Consider the following 14,706-nt stretch of genomic DNA (forward strand, 5'->3'; position numbering starts at 1 on the left):
CGCATTAGATCATAAGGCCTGTCATTGGTGCAAGTGGCGTGGTTTCAATTCCCACTTTGTACGTGAAGTAGGGTAGCCTGCCCAACCTCTTGTGTTTTTCTCCAGTTTCCCCCCGCTGTTAATGATCCCTACTGGCATTTTAGTTCCAAAATCCAAAATGGCTGCCGGCTTTGGCTCGTAAATTCCGATTTCCACCCAATTATCAAAATATGATCGAGTTTGGTATCAAAATATACGTTTTCGGGGGAACTGAATCCATTTTCATACATATTTTTGTGACAAGCGTTACCGCTCAGTCAATAATTACGAGAGGGTTATTCAAGATGTCGTTCAGTTTTGACGGTAATATTCGAATTTTACATAAGGATTAAGTTTGGTGTCAAAATATACATTTTCGGGGTAGCTATAGCTAATAATAATAAATAATAACGAAATTTATATTGCGCAACAATTCATCCCACTTGGGGATGCTCTAGGCGCATGAAAGTGTTCATGTGGGTTAATTATAGTGACTAAACAGCCAGGTTTTCACACTTGATTTGAAGATAGACAGTATTTTACATTTTCGAATGGAAGGTGGTAGCGAATTCCATAGAATTGATGCATCATACTGAAAAGTCCTTGAACCAAATTTCTTCATCTTATAAATCGGTAAATCTAACAATAATTTATTCTCGGATCTCAGTGACCTTTTTGGCTGGTAGCGTGACAAGAGATTCTGAAGATATCTTGGTGCCGTTTTATGTAACGTTTTGTATGTCAGAGTTAAAATTTTAAAGTTAACTCTCTCGCGCACTCGGAGCCAGTGAAGAATATTTAAGATGGGAGTGATGTGTGATTTTGATCTGGCTTTAGTCACAATTCGTGCAGCACGATTTTGGATCCTTTGCAACTTGGAAATTTGTTCATCTGTTACTCCAGAAAGTACGGCATTGCAGTAGTCAATTCTGGACAGCACGAATGATCGAGCCAGTGCAGCGGCTGCACTTTCGGGTATAAGTTAACTCTCTCGCGCACTCGGAGCCAGTGAAGAATATTTAAGATGGGAGTGATGTGTGATTTTGATCTGGCTTTAGTCACAATTCGTGCAGCACGATTTTAGATCCTTTGCAACTTGGAAATTTGTTCATCTGTTACTCCAGAAAGTACGGCATTGCAGTAGTCAATTCTGGACAGCACGAATGATCGAGCCAGTGCAGCGGCTGCACTTTCGGGTATAAGATGACGAATTGATCCTATTCTTCGAAGATGAAAATGGCAAATTTTGCAGATATTGTTTATGTGACAGTTAAAACTGAGGTTTGAATCTAAGAACACGCCAAGATTTTTCACAACATTTGATATCGGAATATCTGATTTTCCTATTTTGAGAGATTTCACGATGCAAGTTTTAAGTCTGTGATCAGGTCCAATAAAGAGAAGCTCAGTTTTGTCGTCGTTATCCTTTAACATGTTGGGAGACATCCAGTTCTTAATACCGTTTAGGCAACTTTCCAAATTACCAATTGTGGAGAGCTGGCTGACAGTGTTGAGGTCAAATTTATCGATCAGCTGTGTGTCATCAGCATAACAATGGTGCTGAATGTTATAACTATCGATGAGGTTTCCAAGGGAATTTGTATACAATGTAAATAAAAGGGGTCCAAGCAGGATAGTTGGACTTGCTTTGACGAAGAGTTATTAATGTCAACATACTGATATCGACTGGTTAGATATGAGCTGAACCACTGTAAAGAAGATCCAGCTATTCCGTAATGAGTCTTCAGTCGGTCAAGTAGGTTGCTATGGTCGATTGTGTCGAAAGCAGCCGACAAATCTAAAAGGGCTAGTACACTGACACTTCCTGAATCGACGGATGATTTTAAAGCGTCGATGACACAAACCAAAGCTGTTTCAGTGCTATGTGCGGGGCGATAGGCTCACTGAAAATCATCAAAGAGCACGGACTGGTCAAAGGAGTCAATTAATTGCTGCTTGACAACCTTCTCTAGAATCTTTGAGAGGAATGTTAGATTAGATACAGGGTGGTAGTTTTTCAACAGCTGCGGGTCAAGCGATGACTTCTTGATTAAAGGCTTAACGACTGCCGTTTTGAAGCTAAGTGGTACCGTTCCCGATTGAAGACTTTTATTGACGATTTTAGCCAGAACTGGTAAAATAGTATCAAGGATACTCAACAGGAAGTGTGAGGTTTGGACTAAAGAATTATTTTCTTGAGCTGCTCTGGCTGAACAGATTGGAAATTAATGAACTGTGTTGAGACTATGGGTTGTTCAGTACGGTTAATAGACGAAGAACCAAGACCATCACGAATCTTGGCTATTTTGTCTATGAAATAATCGCTGAACTCTTGGGCCACAGTACTGTCTTCTCCAACAGGAAGAATCACCTTATTTTCTGTAACCAGAAGTTTATTTAGGGTTGAGAACAACACCTTTGGATTAGAAGCACTGTTGGATATATTTGTGAAGTAGTAATGTGATTTGGCATTTGAAACACATTTCTGAAAATCTCTACAATTTTGCATATAAATTTGTTTATGCACAGTCAGTCCAGTTTTGTGCCACTTCCGTTCAGCTTGTCGACGCTTTTGTTTGATGTCTTGTACTGATTCATCGTACCATGGAGTATTCAGTGAACGGCTAATGTTCTTTGTGCGAATCGGGGCATGTTTTGCTACAAGATCAGAAATGGTTGTGTTATATAAATCAACCATATCATCAACATCATCAGCTGTTAAGTTATTGAAAAGTGAACTCTTGTTAAGATCTTCATTAAATTTGTCCAAATTTATGGATTTATAATTTCTATATTGTATTGCTTTTGCTAGCTTCACAGTTTCTGGAAAGTTAACATTAAAAGATATCAGAGAATGGTCAGAGATCAGGTTGTTGACAACATCAATGTTTTGTACAAGATTAGTATTTCGACATAGAACCCAATCAAGGGTGTGACCAGAGCGGTGTGTCGGCAAAGTAATTAATTGTTTAAGGTCATAAATGTTCAGACGATCACAGACACGTTTAGTGAGAACATTGTTCGGAGAGTCAAAATGTACGTTAAAATCCCCGACAATAAGGGTGTTTTCATCGTGGTAAGGATCTTCACATAGCCCAGAGAAGTCATCAATAAATTCTGCATCAGTGCAATGATTTCTACCTGAAATGGGTGGTCTGTAAATGCAAACGAGTTTTAACGTCTGTGATGTTGATTTTATAGTTACTGTCAAGTGTTCAAATGAAGAAAACGTTTTTGCTGATTTTATAGTTTTAAGTTTAAGCTTGTCATTGAAAACAACAGCTATGCCCCACCTCTACCAGTGAGTCGAGGAGAGTGAAAACAAGTGTATCCAGGCGGTGTAATTTCAACACATTTAGCCTCATCACCTACTTGAGATAACCATGTTTCAGTTATCAATAGTATATCAAATTTGTATTCAAGAATGCAATCAAATATGCAAGCTGTTTTATTTATAATAGACTGAGCATTTAGAAGACCCAATTTAAGACATATTTACATGTCTTTTCAGGATTCCAATATCTTTAATGTAATCAAATGTAGAGTAAGGTATTTTTCGAACAGTAGGTGAGTGATTTAAATCCATGCGTTGCTTTACTGAGTATGTGATCATACTGAACTAAACACCACCAAAATAGAGTGAGAGAATATATTGTGAAGTGAGTAGATTTATCAAGACAGCTTTGAAACTAGTTAATTAAGTGAACTAATGTCATGCAGATTCTGTTGAGATTATATCAAAATCACAAATTGTTACAAGTTTCTTCAAATTCCACGCAAATTACAAAACTTTTAGGTAATATTATTTCACCATAATACTCTAAGTATCCTTATGTCACACGATATCCAAAAAGTAAGAATGATAATCCAGCAGTTTAGTCACAAATTAACAAACTTTGAGAGCACTTAAAATGTGCAGCTACATATAGGTTACAAAGTTACAATTAGCATAATAAAGTCATTCTTTCTAATTCGCTCTCATGCAGACTCCGCGAGTCTGCTGATGGAGATTCCTACATCTTCTCCCTACGAGAACTACATGGCTGTCTACCCTAGAGCGCACATTCTATTAATTATATATTCTCAGATTCAAACCCATTAATTATTCTATTGGCTAATTATTATGTAATTAATCATGTGATTGGTCACTCTTGCCAAATATGAAATGGTAACTTTCCTACCACGTGTATTTCAAACAATAACAATTTATCCTTAAAAAATGCAAATGACCATCATGTTTACTATCATACTATTATGTTAACTGCGTTAACGTATCTAAACAACCAGCATACTTTCTCTATTTTTGGTTATGAAGTTAGAATCAACAATATGAAAGAAAACGCTATTGTTCCGGCCATAATATTTCTCTATTCTTTGTCTTTAGACCTCATGTCTTGTTATTGTCACAATATTCATAGCCAATTTGAATTTGCGTTTTAGAATTAACTTATACCTTAGCAATGGAGAATAATTAATCAACACCATAATATTATTTTACATAGATGTTTCAAAGCACAAATTCTTTCCCTCCATATTACTACATTACCTCCCCTACTTTAGGATTTGTGCTACTTATTAGTTAGGAGACTATGAAGACTTTCAATTTTTCTAATTCAACATCCATATAATTATATAATTATTCATGCAACGTGCAACTATTTAGGATTACTATACGATTACCATTCAATAAAATCATAAAACAAAGTCATCAAAGAAAAACACATAAACAAAAATCAAAAATCGCATGCAAATGCTCTCCAAAACTTCTTCAATGTCCTAAACACTGCAATTCAATGACTTAAACACAGAAAATCTCAACTGTAATTGTTTATTAAATCTTCAAGTGTCCTAATTTCAAAATACTATAACACTACACTTAAAGTTCAGTTTCACTTGGTAAATCATTTCTTCTTCTTGGATCTCTATTGGTCTATTCCAACTATCACAATTCTCAATAATAATTTCTTTTCTTTTCTTGAAGCAGAGGTCATCTTTAGTCACAAGAACTTTCTTCGCTCTACCGTGATGATTGGTGGGACATTTCATCCGTCAAATCAAAACATGTCATTGCCATCAGACCAAGAATTAATTATTCTTAATTTAAAACTTTATTTTAATATTATTTTAACATTATTATTCTTAAATCTTATTATTTACTCCTACTGTTATCTAAAGGTAACCCTGTATTTAATTATTAATAAATTATGATGTGTCTCTTTAATCATCAGAATGCTAAAATAGTATTACATTATAAATCTACAAACTAAGTTTGACCTCTTGATCTTAACTCGTAATCTACAATTTTATAATTGCGTTTTCTTTTTTATAATTCCGGTTTTGTATAAACATCATCAAAGTTACACAAACATCAACTACCGGTAATCTCACCTTTGTGACCTACCCTCATTAATTTTGTATGTGAGCTAAAACAAATACAACAATGTATGAAACAAGCCGGCCGTTACCTATTCTATCATAGTGCATATCTCAACCCTCATAGTTTCATTCAACTAATCACTGAAGTCACGTGACTTACTCTGTAGAGCAGACGACATATATCGATTACACATTTTTAATCCACCTGGCGTGAACAATTTAAAGCAAACAATTTAATGACACAAAATAACACGTGCAGTTATATAGGATTATACATTTTAAAGCAACACTATACGAAATCATAGTACATTAATTCAATGACACTCTCGATAATTTCGTAAATTCAACGAGTCATTATCTTAAATGTCTACACACACCTTTGATTGACAAGGCATAATAATCAATACTGCCAAAACGTTAACCTTTATACTCAAAGGTCATATAACTCCTTTTTATTCTTTAATTACTCCCTAAACGCTATTAGCGACTTACAGGGTTCTATTTTGTTCTTATTGAAATCTAACCTTATACTCAAAGATTAAATTACATTGTACTTATTTCAGCCATACCTGGCTAACACCATGATTTTGGACTTATGGACTAGGGTCTCAAAATCATATTAGCTCTAATAGCTAAATGAACATCACAAACACGAATTTTAACGAGCCAGCAGAACGCCAACTAAAAACATTTTTAGGTAATCACTCACAAATTTTACATTTTAGCTCTGCAGTTCTTGCTAAACTCGGAGACAGCATTCATTCTGTATTGTATTCCCTATTCCGTATTATTGTTATTCCTGAGATACCTAAAATTTAATGACGTACTCACTATAGGCCCACTTTAAATTAAGATAACTCCAATTTGACATTCCTAAATAAATTATTAAACTGCATAGTCCGGGAGCTAAGTGGGTTTTGTTCAACATGGAAGGTTTGGCATACTAGTGGTGTATGGCTGGGTTAGGAGACCACAGAAACCGAATTCTTAAGTTGCGCCAGTGGTGGGTGTGGTAGGAGGAGCCACCCATAGTACCTCCCAAAATGGGTTTATTCAACATGGAAGGTGCAAGTTCCACTTCAATGGCATTTGATAGAGGAATGTGCCCTGAATTAGGAAATATAACTTAAGAATGGGATTTTTGGTGGAAAGGCCACTTAAGAAGAGGTCAGATGTCACTAATTAGCAATTTTTCGATTTGACTGAAAACGATTTTTCCATTATCTCGTGATCTATTCCAAGTATATTGCACAAAACTGCATGGACATTTTTGATAGTGCTAGGAGCAAAAATATGAGACATAAAATAAATGAAGTTTTAGCTAAAAGTATGAAATAATCTCAAAAATAACGAAAATATCACTCGACCCCCATCGGTAATTAAAATGTTTATCAACATGAAAGATGCGAGTGAGAAACCAAGCCTAAATTGTACGGAATGATATCAGAAATCATTATCATCAACTTAAGAATGAAATATCTGGTGGTCAGTGTACTTAAGAAGAGAATAATGCTGGTTTGCACCGAATGACCCGTAATTAGAAATTTAATTAACATGAAAGGTGCGACATTGGAACAAGGTGTCAAATGTAGGGAATGATCATAGGATTCACAACCACTAACTTAAGAATGAATATTTAGGTGGTAAATGAACTTAAGAACAGCAGATGTGACCAATAACCTTAAAAAATCAGTGTCAAGCGGTGCAATATGCCCGCAATGCTAAGTTTCCTCTTGATCTCTGATAGTAAGACTGATTAATTACCGCCCACTTCCTTCATACTAAGAGTCATTTAAAACATAGATCTATGTCATGTTATTGCAGATATCAGTCAAGACTTGATCAACCAGAACCTCCATCAAATTAAGCATCATCAGATTCCTCATTCCTCAATGTCTTCCTCAACCAATGACTCCCATAGTTCAGGACCATTAAACCATAAGATTTCATACCGTCTTCTGGCGATGGGTGCTGGTTAATTCCTGATTTATCAGCGTTTCCCTATATCTTTGCGACCAAAAATGCCCTTTTCATCTGTAGTGACACTTTTGTTTCGCAGGGAGGAATCATACTACCATTGATGCCCTTTTCAGTTTCTCCAGAAGATTTTTACATCTTGCCGTAGACCAATTACGTCTTCACAAACACGGTGTAGCGATGCCTGTTGAGTGAGGAGATTGCTTTTCGCTTAGCACCATACATCTGCACGGTGAATGATATCGCTACATCGTGTTTGAGAAGACGCAAAGGGCCAAAGGCAAGATGTAAAAATCTTCTGGAGAACCTAAAGGGCATCGATGATAGCAGGAGTCCTCCTTGCGAATCAGAAGTTTCACTACAAATCAAAAGGGACATCTTTTGTCGCAAAGATGTTGGGAAACGCTGATAAATCAGGAATTACCCAGCACCCATCGCCAGAAGATAGTTGAGAGAAGGACAGAATGAAATCATGCGTTTTAATGGTCCTGAACTCCGGGGGTCATTGGTTGAAGAGGACATTGAGCAATATGAGCAGGATACCTCTGATGATGACTTTGACACTGCTTCCTCTGATGAAGACATTTGCCTTTCCTAACATTTTAATTACCGATGGGGGTCGTGTGATATTTTCGTTATTTGTGAGATTATTTCATACTTTTAGCTAAAACTTTATTTATTTTATGTCTCATATTTTTGCTCCTAGCACTATCAAAAATGTCCATGTAGTTTTGTGCAATATACTTGGAATAGATCACGAGAAAATGGAAAAATCGTTTTCAGTAAAATTGAAAAATTGCTTATTAGTGACCTTTGATCTCTTCTTAAGTGACCTTTCCACCAAAAATCCCATTCTTAAGTTATATTTCCTAATTCAGGGCACATTCCTCTATCAAATACCATTGAAGTGGAACTTGCACCTTCCATGTTGAATAAACCCATTTTGGGGGGTACTATGCGTGGCTCCTCCTACCACACCCAACTTAAGAATTGGGTTTCTGGGGTCTCCTAACCCAGCCATACACCACTAGCATACCAAACCTTCCGCACCTTCCTTGTTGAACAAAACCCACCTAGCTCCCGGACTAACATGTCACGCTTAATTTTGTATCCTATATCCTACGTTTAAAGTTATAACCCTTATTTAATAATTTAAATTTTAATGAGTATTATTTGGTCTGTTAAACAAATTTAAGCATGTTCAATTTTTGGAAAAATGTATTTACCCAATTAAGAATATTTCCACCAATTTGTCCGCCAGATTTCTTTTAGTTTCTGGATTATTCACGGGTTTTCTTCTAGACAAATTCTTCCAGGGTACTCGATCCCGGGGCACTGCAACCAAATCGAATATGTTTTCATCTAGATTCCCTTGAAGGTCGATTCTAATCACGGAAACCAAATCAAATATGTAGATTCCCTTGAAGGTCGAATCCTGTCGCGGCTACCAAATCGGATATGTAGCACCATGGGTCGTTTGTCAGACGTGGAAGGTGGTCAGCGCTAACCCGGTTGAATAATTAATCAACACCATAATATTATTTTACATAGATGTTTCAAAGCACAAATTCTTTCCCTACATATTACTACACTACCCTGCCCTCATAAATGCAAAATCAAAAGGAACTGGAAATGGTTGATGAGATTTCATACCATGTTCCGAAAACGTTCCCTCGAATTTCAACAGAGATACCTGAAATACTCAAAGAAATGCCCACCCTAATGAAAACATTGAATCCCCTTTCTGCTACCCTTCTCTAGTTCAAACCAAATCCAGAGATACTACAAACCAATCGCACTCAATGTACGTTCTGAATATGTCCGTTTTTCATCGATTATATAAGGTCCCCAGACAAGCTCAATCAGACCCTGGTTTCCACGCAAGCCTTCCAGGATAGATTTCACAACCGGATTAATGTTTCCATAATATTCAGAATCAACTAATTTGTCTGAGTTTTATTTATTTATCTGAATGTATTTAGGAAAATTGCACCACGGGCGGCGTGAACGTTTTTGTGGGTTAGCATAACCGTCACCACGGGCGGCGTGAACGTTTTTGCGGGTTAGCATAACCGTCACCACGAACTCTATTGACATTTAATCTGTCACCAGTAACTTCCTTGTCCTGGCTTTAAGTGTATCTTGGTCGTCTTCTCGTTCTTGGTGTTGTCAGTCTACTTTCAATTCTACCCCCTACCCCTACCGCTCCCCTCGTTATTAGGGGACAGAATCGAATGAAACTTGGCAGGTATCCTTTGTAAGGAATACCAGTCTCTGTTGATGGTTTTCCTTAACTCACAAGTAGTTTAGTTCTTGATTGCCCTAACTATGTTCATGTTCAGATCCTTAGGAGTTATTCATAACCCCTTTAAACCAAAAATTATTGTCAATGTATGGTATGTCATGGCTCACATAGACGTCAAATAGCTTCTACCATTCGGAGGCCCTAGCACGCACTTGGCTCATTGTCAAAATTTACACCGAGTTTTACTCTGTCTTGTTATCTCCGATCATTAATGAACTTAGAGCACGAATCTTAATGGGTTCATTATTGTCGGCCTCCAATCTTTCCGTCATTTTCACTGGTTCACTGCATATCTGACAAACAGGCGATACTGTATCCATCTGCTGTGTCTCAACATTTGAATCATTTTGTGAAATAAATTTGCCACGCCTACAACGCTGCACCCACGGTGGGCTGAAAGTGGCCCATTTCGTCATAGCTGCTAGTCATTGCTACGCTGTTTCCGTAGTGAGCAGTGGTCGGCCAGAGCGCCTAAATCAAATTTATTTGATGCTTGATGAATGCCATCGTATTAGATCTGAGGCAGACTCGTCTACTCTTATTCCCCAAATCCCCAATGGGATAATCCCCAATGGGATTTCCACATATTTTGACCCAGGTGAACCAAGATAAAAAAAAAATGTGTTGAAAATTGAATCAGCTGCCTCCAAAACGTATATTTTGACACCAAATGTGGTCATTTTGTAAAATTCGAATTTTTCCACCAACCCTGATCGCCATCTGGGATTATTTCCCAATATTGACTCCGTGGTATAACTAATCTCAACCAGCGGCTGCCAGGCAGTATACGCCCACATTTTCGAGAGATGGATAGAAAACAAGCTAAACGAAAGTGATTTTTCCTACAATCAAGGGCCATAATTCAGGAAATTACAATTCGGTATGCGCAAATATCGAAAGCAACCAAGATCTTTGCGTTATAAACTTACATTTCAAGTTTCAACAAAATCGGATAAAAATTGTGACCTCTATAGGGTCCACAACCTTGATATACCATATTTTTACGCTATTTGAGAACGAGGGGTGGCCATTTTGTCTATCGGTTTTGGGCCAATTTTCACGAAATTAGAACTCAGTCGTTCTTAGGGTGTAACGGTGATATAATAATATGGTTTTTTAATTCGGATAAAAATTATGACCTCTATAGGGTCCACAAGCTAAAAAAGTGATTTTTCGTACAATCAGGGGCTATAATTCAGGAAATTACGGTCCGATTTGCGCGAATATCGAAAGGAACCGAGATCTTTGGGTTATAAACTTACATTACAAGTTTCAACAAAATCGGATAAAAATTGTGACCTCTATAGGGTCCACAACCTTGATATACCATATTTTTACGCTATTTGAGAACGAACGGTGGCCATTTTGTCTGTCAGTTATGGCCGATTTTCACGAAATTCGAATTCAACTGTCATTAGGGTTTAATGGTGATACAATAAAACGTTTTTTTAAATCGGATAAAAATTATGACCTCTATATGGTCCACAAGCTAAAAACGCGATTTGTCATACAATAAGGGGCCATAATTCATGAAGTTACGGTCCGATGTGCGCAAATATCGAAAGGAATCGAGATCTTTGTGTTATAAACTAACATTTCAAGTTTCAACAAAATCGGATAAAAATTGTGATCTCTATAGGGTCCACAACCTTGATATACCATATTTTTTACGCTATTTGAGAACGAAGGGCGGCCATTTTGTCTGTCAGTTTTGGGTCCATTTTCACGAAATTAGAACTCAGCCGTCCTTAGGGTGTAACGGTGATATATTAACACGGTTTTTTAAATCAGATAAAAATTATGACCTCTATAAGGTCCACAAGCCAAAAAAACACGTTTTTGCGTACAATCAGAGGCCATAATTCATGAAGTTACGGTCCGATATGCGCGAATATTGAAAGGAACCGTGATCTTTGTGTTATAAACTTACATTTCAAGTTTCAACAAAATCGGATAAAAATTGTGACCTCTATAGGGTCCACAACCTTGATATACCATATTTTTACGCTATTTGAGAACGAAGGGCGGCCATTTTGTCTGTCAGTTTTTGGCCGATTTTCACGAAATTCGAACTCGACCGTCCTTAGGGTTTAACGGGGATATAATAATACGGTTTTTTAAATCGGATAAAAATTATGACCTCTATAGGGTCCACAATCCAAAAGACGCGTTTTTACGTACAATCAGGGGCCATAATTCAGGAAGTTACGGTCCGATATGCGCGAATATCGAAAGGAACCGAGATCTTTGGGTTATAAACTTACATTTCAAGTTTCAACAAAATCGGATGAAAATTGTGACCTCTACAGTGTTCACAAGCCAAAAACGTGATTTTTCGTGCAATCAGGGGCCATAATCCATGAAGTTACGGTCCGATAGATGCCAATATCGAAAGGAACCGAGATCTTAGGGTGATAAACCTATATTTCAAGTTTCATTGAAATCGGATAAAAATTGTGACCTGTAGACTGTTCACAAACAATTGTGGACGGACGGACGGACAGGGGCGACGACAATATACGTCCACATGAAAATGTGGGCGTATAAAAAGTGTATGGAAATGGATTCAGCTACTCCGAAACTTGGTCATTTTTTGATAAGTGAATACAAATTGGCATTTTCCAGTCAAAACTGGCGGCCATTTTTACCCATTTGGACACGGATTTCGGACTGGGACTTTTTTGGGGGATAATTTACGTCAAGACCGACCATAAACCGTTGTCGGCATTTCTATTGCAGCAACTGTCCGAAATGGTGCGAAATTGAGTTAAAATGCCTGTGAGGGTGTATGTTGGTGGTGGTGGTGTGTGTTACGATGTGGTGGTATATGGTGTGCATGGTGCTGGTAATCGGTTTGAATAATTGCATTGATACTATCTATTGTTTGTTGTGTGGTGCTGTGCTGTTGTGTTTTGTGGTGTGTTTTACTATGTTGTGTTTTATTGTGTTGTGTGGTGGTGTGTGATGTGCTCTGTTGCGTTTTGTTTTGTTTCTAATTGAAACGGTCAATAGTTTCAAAAGAAAACAATAAATGAATTATTGGCGCGCACACTATTATACAGATTTACAAGTTACAATAAATAAGATCATGTAAAAATAAGATCAATTAAAATACGTGGAAATTGAAAAACTTTAAATTTTTCTTACCATTATTGTATGGTGTGCATGTTGAACGTCTTGTGTCCAATGGGAGATTTTGATGATCCGGATATACGCCACTATATAGGAAAATGTTAAACACCACCCGATACCATTTCTAAGATTTATTTATCAAAGTGACAGTTCGTCGTGATTGTATCATATTATACCAGATCAAAGGTAAAACTTTGTGAAGTTTCTTTTACCATAAAGGCATTCACTGGCTGGTATTAGTAGTCGTGTTTGAAATGATTTTTAAAGACAAACTGGACTCCACACTTTTCTATTCCTTGAATGCATTCACCTGCTGATATTAGTAGCCGTGTTTGAAATTATTTGTTTTAAGACACGCTTTTCTATTCCATGATGGTCTACATAATATTGGAAAATACTTCTATAAGAACCTCTCTGTATCCTGAACGCATTCATCTTCTGTTTTTAAAAAACGTGTTTGAAATTATTTGTTTTAATACACACGTTTCTATTCCTTGATAATATTATCCAGTATATCACGAAGCCTGAATGCATTCTCTGACTGAAACTAGTAGCCTTGTTGCCGTGTTTGAAATTATTTGTTTTAATGCACGCTTTTATATCCCATGGCAGTCTTGATAATATTAGAATATAACAGTTCTGTATATAAGCTAGTTCTTTATATATCTTGACGACATTCGCCGGCTGTAACTATTGCATATGTTTTTAATGTTTTGTAAGACAGTCTCAACTCCACACGCGGTTTCTTTTCTTTTATTTACACGAATATAGAAACACTAGCACGAGCTAACCCTTCAACAGTTCCCGGTATTTATCAATAACATTCCTGCTAGTCTAATAAGAGTATCATTAATATTAACAATGTAAAAGAAAGAAAAACTTCCGTAATCCCTGTCCAATTTGCTATCTATAACTCACACCCAATCTTCGAACGTTTACTATAGCTAGAACATCTGATACTAGGTCCCATTTATTTGTGAAATGACTATCAGTTATTTATATCTGAATGACTCGCCAATTTATGAACAAAGAAACGAATCTGGTTACACTTTGTGAAGCTGCGATTAGGGCCTACCTGGTATTCCTGCGGTTCTACATTTTCTTATAGATATCATTTTCTTATCCCATAATTCAGAATGCGTGCTTTCTTTGTTCTAACGTTTTTATATGTACTCCAGACCTATGGAATTTACACTACTATAGAGTCGGTTCCTGATAGTCTTACATGGTTCCTGGCAATGTCGGAATACACGATTATAAGTGAGATAGGAATAGAGATTAAGTTTATAACACGAGTATATAAGATTCTATAACATCGTGTATATTCTACATGGACTGTCTGAACTTTAAACAGAGTACTGAAACCTAGGCTATTTATATCACCCCTTCAAACTCAACACAGCCAGCACCGACAAAACATATCACCATTCATTTACATCGTCTATATACACTCGTCACGTGATCTTCTATAATTTGCGATTAAAATCAACTAGCTTTCTTCGGTGAGAGAGAGAGGGAGATAAGGTTTAAAGGAGCTAAATCGCTAACATTTGGGACCTAGAAATTGACAAAAGTGGGTCGCAACGCATATAATACTGTAATATGAATGTATATAAACTGATTTACATTTAATGGTTTCCGTTTTTACTCCTATTTCAAATCAGTTATGTTCGGCGAAATAAGCCAGCAGTCTCAAGCTAGTGCAAATTTCTAGCGTCTGGTTATTCCAGTCTACATACGCCGTTTGATTTGGTGCAATGTGTCTAGCCTCGTCCCTTGAGTCTCTTGATACAACTGGGGCTGAAGCGCATTTTGGTACACGATTCGTGTACCAATGGTAAAATGTTTATTTTGTCTTAAATATTGGATATCAAAAGCCCATCTTTTTCCGGTAAGAT

At 36.9% G+C, this 14,706-nt stretch overlaps 1 protein-coding gene across 1 annotated transcript in view; it reads right to left on the reverse strand.

The window, feature by feature from the left end:
- LOC126829367 (beta-1,3-galactosyl-O-glycosyl-glycoprotein beta-1,6-N-acetylglucosaminyltransferase) overlaps positions 1-14,098 on the reverse strand; it is a 66,585-nt gene extending 52,487 nt beyond the window's left edge. The window contains exon 1 of the mRNA XM_050559182.2: positions 12,824-14,098. The gene's annotated coding sequence lies outside the window, so the exon portion shown is untranslated. The remainder of the gene's footprint in view (positions 1-12,823) is intronic.
- Between the last annotated feature and the right edge of the window lie 608 nt (positions 14,099-14,706).

Source organism: Patella vulgata, chromosome 8, assembly GCF_932274485.2.
Source record: "Patella vulgata chromosome 8, xgPatVulg1.2, whole genome shotgun sequence".
Classification (NCBI taxonomy): Eukaryota; Metazoa; Mollusca; class Gastropoda; family Patellidae; genus Patella; species Patella vulgata.